The 13406-nt window shown below is 42.7% G+C and overlaps 1 long non-coding RNA gene across 1 annotated transcript in view; it reads right to left on the reverse strand.

Moving 5' to 3' along the window:
- Positions 1-4099: 4099 nt before the first annotated feature.
- The window catches only part of LOC102449085 (uncharacterized), a 67320-nt gene continuing 58013 nt past the window's right edge, over positions 4100-13406 (reverse strand). Inside the window, exon 3 of the long non-coding RNA XR_331264.4 lies at positions 4100-4348. This is a non-coding gene — a long non-coding RNA (uncharacterized LOC102449085). The remainder of the gene's footprint in view (positions 4349-13406) is intronic.

Genomic DNA, 13406 nt, shown 5'->3' on the forward strand with positions numbered 1-13406 from the left:
TCAAACTTTGGACAAATCATCTCTGTTTCTGATGAGCAAATAATAGATTCCTGAGGACAAATCCTCAGTTCCTTACTCAGAAAAACTCCAATCTATTTCAACATCTTTATCATTAATTACTGAGAAAGGAATTCTGGATCTAGATAGAAAAGTCCCGTTGATTCTTTAACAAGATTGTTTTATACAGTGAAATTTCTAATGCTTTGTCTAGGATTGTTTTAATTGTTTAAAGCAATGGGACTTTCTCCACTTCCCTTGGGAGTCTGATCCACAACGTTCTGAATGTCATCACAAAGAAGTGTTTTATAATATTTATCTTAAATTTTCTTTTTTTTAATTTCATCCTATTAACTGTACCCATTCCCCCATGTATAGCACCTCTCATTGCCTGGAGTTTATACATCAAATAGCTGTAGAGTGAAAACAGGTTAGAGAGCTTTGGAGTAGTGTAGCTTTCATTCCAACACTCCCTCTAAGAGAGATAATTTGAATAGCTGTGTCATACACTCTTGTCAATTCACTCTACCTAAGTGTTGATTGATTCTGGCCAAATATTTCCAGCCAGCCAAGAGGAAGAGGTGCTGAGGAGACCTTCAACTGACAGCCAGTTGAAAGATAATAATACTTTTCACTTATAAAACAAGGGTCCTCTTAAAGCACTTTGCAAATACTAGGCCTGCTTCTCAGTTACATTAAGGCTACATCTACACGGCAACAAAAGCTGGAGCATCAAATCTCGGAGCGTGCATCAGTGGATCTGGGGTTGTAGGGCTTGCACTGCATGACTAAAAATAGACACATGGATGTTTCATACTGGACTCTGAGACCATCTCTCCTTGCAGGATTTCAAAGCCCAGGCTCCAATTCAAGACTGAACATCTGCACTGTAGTCCTGGCAGCTCAACTCAGCTAGCTTATGCTGTGCTGCAGGTCTTTTATTGCTTTGTAGATGTGCTCTGAGGCCTCTTTACTTGACACTGTCAGAGCAAAGAGGCCTTACAGTGGGCATAATTAAGTAGAGCAATGGGGCCTTCATGTCAACAAGAATGCATCCTACTGACCAATTGAGAGCCAGGTTATACCATTAAGGAATATGCCTTCACTGGAGGTAGTTTAGAGCCTTCCATAGGTATCAATTCTGCGGGTGTGCTGGGCCTGAAGCACCTATAGGGGAAAAATAGTGGACGCTCAGTACGTGCCAGCAGCCCCACGGATTCAGTGACATATAGGAGGTGTTAGGGGGCAGGAGGGGCAAAGCAGAGGCAAAAAGAGGCAGGGTGGGATTGGGTGGGAAGATGTGGGATGGGAGCTGGGGAGAATGGGTGGAATAGAGGCAAGTCCTGGGGTAGATTTCCACAGGGAAATTTCAAAGTTGGCATCTCTGGAGCCTCCCAACCACAGTGGCTTAAGAGAGTGTTCCAGAGTGCAGAAGAATCCATAGCTGTATCCCTCGGGATGATGCAATTAAGCCCTCCCATCCACAGCTGATAAGCTCTATGGCTTAATACAGGTCATAGGCCCATTTCCTCCCTGCTCACTTTAAGGTAATTAGCAGCTACAAGGGCACAAGCTAAAAGAGCCTCTGTGCTTTGGAGAGGACAGGAAAAACAATTGTGTCTGGCACTCCACTGTGGGGAATTTGCACTGTGTTCAAAGGGGTTGACTGGTGCACTGAGAGGTTAAATGACTTTTCCAAATTCAGAGATGGCATCAGTGGTGGAGTTCAAAATATAACCCAGGAGCCTCGACTGTTGGTCTCCTGCTCCCACTGCTAAACCACATTTCATAGCAAAGAGGAATGGGGATGTACGTGCTGTGGATTTTTTTGTTTTGGAAAAAAAAACCTTTCTACAGATCTTTGAGGACCTGATAAAACTTGAAAGTGTAATCTAACTGGATTTCAATTTCTTTTTAATCAAAGAATCATTTTTTTCTTCATTCAAATATATGGTTCAAATGAAATTGGAAAGGCCATTTACAATTATCTTCAAATATGATTCACATCAGCAAGCTCTCTTTGAAGTCACTGTGTCTCAGTGATAAGGAAAATAGCTACAAAAATGTGTATCTTGTATATCTTGTGGCATTGCTATTAGAGGGACAAAATATCCTCACTTTTATGAGAACAGGTGATGAAAGGTGGACAAGCACCAACCACAAGGGACTAGTAAGACTATAAGATGACAAAAGAAGTTTAAGTGTCATTATTATACCAGCTCTGTACTGAATCTGTGGAAGTCTTTCTGTGGAACATAAAACATCTCCAGAGGCGAGGGCAGAAATTATGAGGGAGGGAGGAGCAGGGCTGATAAGAATTACTACACTGATGGGCATGTCCTAAAATAGAGAGATAAATTGATAGCTTCTTCCACAGCAACTCAGGGGAGAATACCATGAGAAGGCAAAGCTGATTCTGGGCTTTACCTTTCCAATTTTTACTACAGGGTGAGTGGAAGACATTAAGAACTTCACTGGAGACACTGAGCACTTGTACTAGACACCTTCTGGCCTACCTCATCAATATCTTTTGTGAGCTGAGGGCTTCCTCATGTTTAAATGAAAAGGAAAAGACTGCATAGGCCCTATATTCATTACAGGCACCAATATACTTCTATGATGGGCATTAAACAAAAACATATTAGTGAGAAAGGTAGATAATTTTAAAAAGTTAAACAAGCTGATAAAAAAGGGACACATTTTCATAGACTATGATTGTTTTTACCAGTTCTCTTAAGATCAATGAATGACCTATTATCTCTAATGGTTTCCTTCAGCCCAAAGTTTGCCCTGCTGTGCTTATTTAGCTCCCCTCCCCACAACTATAGTTTATCTTTCTAATCATAGTAACTTCACTGCATTCTGGATGCCTATTTTTTCTCCTTTCTTGGTCTCTAGCAGTGACATGAAATCCATGGCTTTTATTTTTCTCTTATAAAGTTACCACCAATGTATTAATGTATTACTGCCAATGTAATAATTAGATCTTCAGATGGTGTAAATCAGACTTGTTCTTGCCATAGCAATGGGGCTACTTTGAAGTACATCAGCTGGGGAGGAAAGAAAGAAAGAAAGAAAGAAAGAAAGAAAGAAAGAAAGAAAGAAAGAAAGAAAGAAAGAAAGAAAGAAAGAAAGAAAGAAAAACATATGAGGATTCATCTCACCAGAAAATAATATAAGAAGCTGTGTTAGTACCCTTAGATTTATTAAATTAGGATCCTCTCTGTTAGCATTAGTCTGGTTTATGTCACTATCACTATCTTTAATTCAAGGAATTCTGACAAGCTGTAAAAATACAGAGAGACATCCTGAAAGTGGGTAGACTGAAGGGTGACTAAAGAAGAGGTCAGAGCCACTGCTATTTGCTTAGGAATAGATATCTTTCTGTAACTGTTATGGAGAGGAAATGATGACCGGGCAAGGTCAAAACTAGCTCAGCTTGCACCAGGCAGCTGGAAGATTGTAGGTTTAACATGTGCTATCTTGTGTTATGCTGCATGCTAAAATAACACAGAGCATCATGGGACTGATGTATAGCTGTGATTAGTCAAACTGGTCCTGCTTCAGTACAGATTATGTCTGGGTCTGTCTGAGTTTACCCAGTGTTTGAGATAAGGAAAGATTATGAAACCAGACACCTGGACTATTAACACATGACATTAGCAGTAGCGGTCAATAATTTTGGAGCTTATGTTGCTCCTATGAAATTCTATGGATCTTTTAACATTGATTTTCAGGAGATCAAGTTTAGAGTCTTGGTTTCTGAATAAATTTTTAATCATTGTGTATAAAAAATTCTGAATGAAATTGTGTTTGTGTTCCTCCTCCATCTGCTCTTGCTCCCCTGCCATCCTTGAGGCTTTAACTACCACATTCCCCTCAGTTCCCCAAAGGTGCATTCAACCTGGATACGGGCCCTGCTTAGGTGGGCATTGAATTGGTTCCTGCTCGGTGGCTAGTGTAGGGCTTCATCAGTCATGGCATAAGGGGTAGGCCATGTCCCCCATGATGCACAGTGGCATCTGCACGTCCCCAACCCCAAAGTCATGCCAGGGGAAGAATGTGCCAGCCTGCAGCTTGTTGTAGAGGCTGGAATTGGGCGTCACATGCCCTGCGCGACCACCCAACAAAAATGTGCGTGAACTGTCCATGGTGGTTGACCAGGGCCTTCTGCACCATGGAGAAATAGCCCTTGCAGTTTCTGTATTGGGTGGCTCGATGTTGTGGTACATGGAGGGAAATATGGGTACCATTAATGACCCCTCTGCAGTTGAGGAAGCCCAGGGCAGCAAATCTGGCCATGATGGGGTCCAGGTCTCCAAGGCAGGACAGAGGTGATGGCCCTCCTCATCTGTAGAAGGAGACAAAGAAACACACAAAACAGAGAATCAGAGGGGGTGCCTGAGCCCTTGGGAGGTCCTTGAGTCCCTCCTTACCTCCCCCACCCTCAAACAATGCAGAAGCCACACCCTATGAGGCCGTCTCCCCACAAGGTTGTGTGAGAGCGGGAAGTCAGAACCTGGCAGGGATGAGGCTCTCCTCCCACCTCTGCACCTCCAACCCCCCCTTTCCCTAGGGTCTCCCTTTCCAGAACTTCCCCCGCTCCAGGGACTGCAGCCCAAAAGTGCCTTATCTCCATAAGGAGGGACCCGATGGTGAACTTTCCCACACCAAACTGGTTGTCCACAGACCGGTAATTGTCATGGGTGGCAAAATTTCAGATGGTGACCCGCTTCTCCAGGGGGATGGTAGGCCGCAGGTGAGTGTCACATCATTGGAAAGCAGGGGCGAGCCAGGCACACAGCTCCAAAAAGGTGGCCTTCTGCATGCAGAAGTTTTAGAGCCACTGATGGTCGTCCCACCGTTCCATCACCAGCAGGTCACACTAGTCAGAACTGGTATTGAGCCTCCAAAAGCGTCTCTCCACTGTGGAGTGCAGTTGCAAGAGCCTTGCTCCCACAAACAGGGAGAGGGTTTCAATGATGAGCTTGGCATCGAGCTCATGCAGGGCCATGAAGGCAGCCTGCACAAACTGCTGCAGAAACTGCAGCATGGCAGTGTGGGACAATCGCATGCTCAGAGGCAGCTCCGGCTCTATGGCAAGGAATACGCTGTGGCATTCAAAAGCTGGGCAACCAGAGCACGCACTGCTAAAGCTTTGCTGACCCTCGGAGAGGAAGGCGAGCAAGCAGCAGAAGCTGAAAAAAGGCTGTACAGGGGGGGTCCCTTTAAGCATGCGGCTCAGCTAGCCTCAGTCAATAGCACCCAGAAACAACTGCTGACCTAATGCCCTGCCTGAACTGATTCTGGGTGGCCTTGAATGCGAGATTGCATCCAATCCATGTGGATGCTATCTTTTAAAAAAGCAGGTCATTTTTTCGTTACACTTTTGCTGTGTGGACACTCTCTTTCAAAATAAGCTTTTCTGGAAGATCTCTTACAGAAAAGCTTATTCTGAAAGCAGCTTGCAGTCTAGATATAACCATAAAATTTAAATCATGTGGAAAGAGTATGGTTTATACTAGGCTATGACTAGACTGCAGGCTTCTTTCGAAAGAGAGCGTCTAGACTGCACGGAGAAATTTAGAAAAAGCGGCTTGCTTTTTCGAAAGAAAGCATCCAGTGAGTCTGGATGCTCTCTTTTGAAGAAGCCCTATTTACATTGAAGAATGCCTTCTTTCGAAAGAGGAACTTTCGAAAGAAGGCGTTCTTCCTCGTGAAATGAGGTTTACCGCCATCGAAAGAAAAGCCGCGTTCTTTCGAATTAATTTCGAAAGAACGCGGCTTGAGTCTGGACGCAGGGGAAGAGACTTGAGAACTACATGCAACATTTTTAGATGAGTTTATACATTAATATGTTTCCACACATTTTAAAATGTAACTTGTACAAGTTGTAAATTATTTTACCCATGAATGCAATTGATAAATATGTAAACAGTGTGTTGTACATGTGTGCATAAGCACAATTATGCATGCAGAAGAGTAAGCAGTTTTTTGTTGGGAAAAAACCCCAAGCAAAACAAACAAACAAACAAAATTAAACCACCCAGTCACTGTGGAGAAAAACAAAATCTGTTTTTGCAAAGTTTCACAGCCCAGTTATCCTTTAGGTGCAATTTTATTAATCATTGAGAAGCTATAAAATGTATATAATGAACCAGCTGAAAATTTTTTTGGAATTTTGCTGAAAAAAATTCCACAATTTGAAATAATTCTCTGCAAAAAAATCAAATAAAGAGAATGAATAGAAAATGGAAAGATAGTTTGTGCTAATACCATAATTATTTTAGGATGAATATTTCATAAATAAAATTTCAGCATATAATAGTGGAAGTTCAAACTGCAAGAAGTGATGCATATTTCAGGTTTAACTTTCTTTTTGTTTTAATACTACTAGCAAAACGTGAAATAAAGTCAGGGATTTTAAATGAAAAAAATATTTTACTGGGTGGATAAATCACATTTGTTATAGTTCCATAGGAGAAACAGCCATTTCAAATTTGCTAAATTACTAGCAACCAATGTCATATTTCTTTTATTTTATTTTATTTGTGCAGACATGCCAAAGCAAAATTTTTTCTAGTAGTGCACTCTGTAAACAAATTCCCATGTCTTTTTGTACCACCAGACATGTTAAGATCTGAAGCCTCAACTTGAAATGCCTGATGAAGAAATGGTGTATTTCTAATTCTCTCTTTCATCTCTCCTTCCCTCTTTTAATTGGCCTGGCACAAAAGCAGTCTCTAGTCTGAATTCTGTGTGGAGCTGCAGAGTGAAACTCCTGCAAGAATTAAGAAATAAAGCTTCTCAGAGGAATTTCAATGAAATGTTGGATTATGTAGTCTATTGAAATCAAAATGCTTTGCAGTCAGGTTGATATATTCTGTTTCAGAAGAAAACCATTCAATATTTATGTTTTCAAAACAAAAATTGTGATTTCACTTTGAATGTTTTTAACTTTTGTCTTATATATTTAAAAATAAATTAACGTAGGGTATTGAAGCCTGTCTTAAGCATCTACTCAAGAAAGCCACTCAATAAATCAACAAAATTAGTTGGTTAAAGGGGGGTGAAGCAGAATTTAGTCTCACTAGTCCAGATTCTAGTGTACACTAAGGATCACTCACATTATTGTTCCCAGCACCTTTAAGTCCCTTTAAATGGCCAGTGACTCATAAAGGGGCGTTTGTATAAATGTCACTCTGGCCAAGTTTGGAGATACTTTCGGATGAACACTGAATATAAGAGTCTTGCTCATTCTCATGTTCATACCTCATTGTATGTATTTTTTGGAGTGGAAATTAGTGGATTTTCCTTATTGAACAAATTTGAACATGTGAAGACCTATTGGTTTGCTTTTCAAAGGTTCTATGCACCTGCCCATTGATTTCAAGTGCCTAACTTATCATTAATTATTATTACCATAATAAGATTATTTCATCAGTCATACAGTCACATTGCTTTTTTTCTATATTCACTTTCTTCCTTCAAGGAATAAGCATAGCTTTCATGGACTCCTGTATGTTACTGTTTTGACAGAGGAATGTTACTGTATATTCCTTAAAACACACTGAAGTATTTGCAAAGGTTTACATCTTTCTCATTTCCAACACTTGCACAAAACTTGCAGGATTAGGGCTTGAAATGCACGTACTTTTTCTAGGCCAGTTGACTAATGAAAACACTCTTCATTATTTCCAGCCTCTGTAGTGGTGTACAGTGTAATTAACTATGATGTGCACTTCACAGCCAATTAGCGAATATTGTAGCACCAAACTAATTGGATACAATAGCACCTCTGAAGGGCAATAAAACAAGTTTATCACCTTTTGTGATTGACATAAGTGTATTGTGAGTACAGCATGTAGAATAAGATCAGGAAAGTTGTAAAGATGTTTTTGACTAGATTAATTGTTCAGTATTCCTGTCACTTCAGGATCAAGTATGTCTTAGTCATATTCCATTCACTGTTTTTCATAGAACACTAGAACTAGAAGGGACCTCAAGAGGTCATCAAGACCAGTCCCTTACCTTCATGGCAGGACTAGGCACCGTCTATATCAACCCTGACAGGTGTCTGTCTAACCTGCTCTTAAATATCTCCAGTGATGGAGATTCCAAAACTTCACTGGGCAATTTATTCCAGTGTTTAACCACTCTGACAGTTAGGAAGTTTTTTCTAATGGACAACCTAAACCTCCCTTGTTGCAGTTAAGCCCATAAAATCATATATTCCTATAATCCTATTTTATAGACTCCATCTCTGTCATTCCCAACTTCCCTCCATTTATTAAGTACCAACCTCATCTATATATTCAGAGGTGACTGGTGACCCTCTCCAGCCAAAGGAAGGACTGAGACAATCCCGTTCACCCCAGGCCCTGCTTCTCCCTGTCCCTGATCTGCCCTTGCTCCACCCACTCTCCAGCTTTTCTCACCCTGACTCTGACTCCAACTGAGGTGACCCAGGGGACTAGTGGGGCTGTGGCTCTGGCACCAACAACAGGGGTCTGCCCCCCACTCACTAGTAATAAAGGCCCAGCCCGCATACTCACTGGCAGTGGCAGGGGAAGCATAGCAATGCAGCCTCAGTTCATTTTTCTCCCTTAGCTGTGTTGCTCTGCTTTCTGCTGGTGAGTGTGGGGTGGTCACACCCACTCCCCTGGAACATTGCACCAGAAGAGTAGGGCTCTGAGGCCAGGTTGCAGGGCTTTCCCTGCCACTGCCGGTGAGTGTGGGAGGCTGGACTCCCAAGCTATTCCACCTGCCCACTGCTGGCTGTCCCCTTGTTCCTCCCATCCATAGCGCTGGGGGGACACATGATCCTTGTGCCCCCCACATGTTGCCCCTCTGTGTACCTAACTCGATTGTCACCATTGTGGTGATGTCAATGATCAAAATTTATGAAAAGTCTCATGGTAATAAGGCAGGAGACTGGACCTGATGACCTCTCAAGGTCGCTTCCAGTTCTAGTATTCTATGATTCTATAAATAGATGATTTCATTAAATCCCCCATTCCAGGATTCATGTGCATATGTGAGGATTCCAACTTTTATTTTAGATAAAATACATTTCTAGCCCTCAAGATTGCAGAGAAAAGCATGAAAATAGGATCCCGATGTATTTTAAAAGCTCTATGACTGGATGTCAAATGGAAAAAATACAATACATATAGTATTATTGTTATCTGATGTTCATTTATTGACATCATTTATTGACATTTATTATATGTGTTTGTGTGTAATTATAATTTAAATCTCATCCTTTTTAACTCTTACTTTTGTTTGTTTATTTGCAGGGAGGGTGACACTGAGTCATGATTTTTTAACATTTGAAGCTGGTAATATTGCCATTATTTGTATCATAGATTCCTCCTCTGAAGAGTCTATCATCTGGAGAAACCTCAGTGGACTTCTCTACCTCATTAACTTTCCATCTTTTTTTCAAAACTTATGTGAAAAACAGCTCTTTCCCACTCTGTTTCTAACATTAAGTTACTCTTGGCCTTTTTAGAGACACAAGGCACTGGCTCCATGGGTGCTCCAGGGCTGGAGCACCCACGGGAAAAAAACAGTGGGTGCTCAGCACTCACCGGCAGTCCCCTGATCAGCTTCTCCCTCCAGTGAACTGGCAGCCCTGCCAGTCATCTGATCCTCCCTAAGTCCTAGCTCCTTCAGTCCACCACAGAACAGCTGTTCAGCAGTGCTGTGAAGCAAGGGGGAAGAGCAAAGTCTGGGTGCATTCAGGAGATGAGCGGGAAGAGATGGGGTAGGATCTTGGGGGAAGGAGTGGAGTAGGGTCTTGAGGGAAGGGGTGGAGTGGGAGGGGGATGTCTTCTTGGGTGGAATGAGGGTCAAGTACCCCAACAGCAAGTCACAAAAACAGTGCCTATGAACAATACTATGCCAATGGGAGAGTTTCTCCCACCAGCATAACTGAAGCATAATTGATCCACCCGCTCAAGAGCTGATAGCTGTGTCAAAGGAAGAAGCTCACTTACTAGCACAGCACTGTCTGCATCAGAGGTTAGGTTCATATAACTAGATTGCTCAGGAGTGAGGGGTTTTCACACCCCTGAGCGACATTATTATACCAGTACAAATTTGTAAGGTACACCTGGCCTCAAACTATAACCAGAACACAACTGAGGCAATAGCACTTACTTCCAAGTAGTGCCTATACTGACAGGAGGTGGTTTCTTACTGGTGTAGGTAACTCATCTCCCCAGGAAGCAGCAGCTAGGTCAATAGAAATTTTTTTCACACCACTGAGCAATGTGGCTATACGAATGTAAATTCCTATTGTAGATCAGGGTAAAAAAACAATCTTTTGAGCAGCACAGAGTTCCTCTTCTGCACTGTTAATCAGCCAACTAGAAGGTAGAACATAAGCTAAGCATAAGGAGTTAACCCATGTTGCAAGAGACCATTCAAGATTAAATGTGTAATTAACACCTTTGTAGTCATAGAACAGAGGGTTAGTGGGTTACAGATTATTATAATGAGACATGTAATCAGCAACTCTATTAAGTCCATGATTTTTAGTGTCTAGCAATGTTATGAATTTAAGCTTTCAACACTACCAAAGAGTACAAACAATTATTAGTCAGACACTAAAGATGACATACCCAGTCAGCTGGAATCTCTGCCACTTTATCTGTGGCATGTGGTTTGTTGGCAGCAACTCTGTGAGATGAAATAAGTGAAAAGGGATCTTCTTACTGAATGAGCTCCTTTTGAAGGGGAAGATATATCCAGATTTTGGGACAGGTGCACATTAAAGGAAAACAAAATGGTTTCACTTGATACCATTCTAGTCTGCTAGTTAATAAGATCTATGGACAGCAGGAGAAAGTTTGACCTAGGGCTGGTCAAACATTTTATCTAGTAAATTACTGTTGAGGGAAAAAAGATTTTAAATAGAATGCTTTTTCCCTCCCACAAAAATGGTCTCCTTTTCATTGAAAGTTTCATTTTCTCATTGAGAGATTTCAGCCAAAACCAAAAATATTTTGGCCAAAAATGTGATCTATGGACATTACTATGCTAATGGGAGAGCAAATCCCACCAGCATAATTGAAGTATAATTGATCTATCACCCTGAGAGAGGATAGCTATACCAATGGGAGAAGCTTAAGCCTCCTGAGAGTTTTAGTTTGTACCTCATGTCCTTATTATTGTCTAGGTCCCAGGATCTCCAGCTGGACTACGTCTTCCACAATGCACCATTGCCAGAAACAGACTATTTTATAACTTCCCTTCACCAAAAAGAAAAATTATGAAACATTAAAATGTAGTGCAGTTGGAGATCCAAATTCATAGAAGAGAATGGTGACATAAGGAACTCAATTGCCACGAGTGGTTACATGTCCCATTTTTGGCAAACATTATTTCAATGTTCAATATGACTGTGGAAAATTTGGACAAAAATGTATGTTTTCATGGTGGGGAGGCAGAAACAACAAAAAACTTGGACCAGCTCAATTAGTACAAACCAATGTGGGAATTCAAAATGAACTTCAAACCTTAAACCAAATGTTATAAGTGTACTTAAGATACAATTGCAATCTAGGGATCCAATATACTAAGGGAGCTTGCTGACTCTCTAAAGATTCAGTGTAGCTTATATAATACATCTCATCCTTTGTCTTAAATTACCATTGCAACAATGGCTGGGCTTGCAGATATGTGATGTACAGGCAGTCCCCAACTTACGCGGATCCGACTTACGTCGGATACGCACTTACGAATGGGGCTTTTCTCGCCCCGGAGCTCACGGGCGGCAGGTCGCCACCCGTGTCCTCCGGGGCGAGAAAAGCTTCTCCCAGTCTCCCTGGTCTGTTGGGGGGGTCCAGCAAAGCCGCTGGACCCCCCCCCCCCCAGCAGACCAGGGACACCCGAGCAAAGCCGCCCAGCTGGCGGCTTTGCTCTGGTGTCCCTGGTCTGCTGGGGGGGGGGCGGGGGTCCAGCGGCTTTGCTGGACCCCCCCAGAAGACCAGGGGGACAGGAGCAAAGCCTTGGAGCATACCCGCAGCAGGACAGCCCGGGCGCGCTTAGGCTGTCCCGCTGCGGGCGTGCTCTGAGGCTTTGCTCCCCGTCTCCCTGGTCTAACCAGCAGACCAGGGAGATGGGGAACAAAGCCTCGGAGCACGCCAGCAGTGGGACAGCCGCGGCGCGCCTGGACTGTCCTGCTGCCCGCATGCTCTGCGGCTTTGCTCCGCATCTCCCAGGTCAGCAGACGCCATCCCCGTCTCCCTGGTCTGCTGGGGGGGGGGGTGCAGCTAGTGCCCCCCCCCCCCCCCAGAAGGCCAGGCTTTTTTTTCCTACCCCTGGGGTAGAGCAGCTGGGGGCTGCCGGGTTGGTCCCACAGCGCCGCTCCGGACCAACCTGGCAGCACCCCAGCTGCTCTGCCCCAGGCATCCTGATTCAGCCGCGGTTGAAACTGATCAGTGAGGATCTTACATACAGATTCAACTTAAGAACAAACCTACAGTCCCTATCTTGTACGTAACCCGGGGACTGCCTGTACTACACTGCTGTGTTTGCTTTGGTCTTGTAAGCATGCATGCCAATTAGATGTACAAAGCATACTGAAACTAAAATGCAGCTGAAAAGTTTTTTACACCTTGACCCTCTTGATAATGTTCCCTTAATTTTAAGTGAAAACATGAAATATGTTCTCAGAGTCCTATCACTTGAAGGGTGATCTCATATACTATCAACAGAAGCAATGAAGCAATATTTTTTAAAAGTATTAGTGGCCTTTCCTGCATTAGTAGCCTTACCTCCATCCCTAGAGGTTTTTGGACCTTTATTTCTACATGAGTCCAGGTCTACTGGTGGTAACGGCGATGAAAACTGTAGTCTAGGGAACATAAGACCACATCTCCACTTGTGGGAAGATTGACAATGTGGCGTTTGATCTACCGGAATTCAATTTAATGGGTATTGTAAAGACCCACTAAACTGAACACCGAGGGCACCCACGTATGTTTTGGTACTCCTACTCCTGATGAGGAGTAAAGGAACTCAATGGGAGCATTTCTCCTATTTACCTCCCACTATGAGGATGGCACCAAAGCTCAGCTTAAGATATGTCGACTCCAGAAACATTTTTTTACGTAGCTGGAATTGCATACCTTAAGCCAACCTTCCCTGGTAGGGTGGCCTGGGGTGAGGTGTGCTTTGTCTACCTTAAAGTCATACCCAGTGAAAATAAAGTGTTAAAAACATTCTTTGTGTAGAAAAAAAATTGTGCGCAATTGTTTAGTAGAAATAAATATTAGAAACATCATGCAACACTTTCCCCCATAGCCCAGTAGTTCATCTGCACTTGTATAGATTAAATGTGAACTGTTATGACATTTTAGGACTTGTTCTTTGAAATGGCTCATTGCTCAGAAGAGAAG

Source organism: Pelodiscus sinensis, chromosome 4, assembly GCF_049634645.1.
Source record: "Pelodiscus sinensis isolate JC-2024 chromosome 4, ASM4963464v1, whole genome shotgun sequence".
Taxonomy (NCBI): domain Eukaryota; kingdom Metazoa; phylum Chordata; order Testudines; family Trionychidae; genus Pelodiscus; species Pelodiscus sinensis.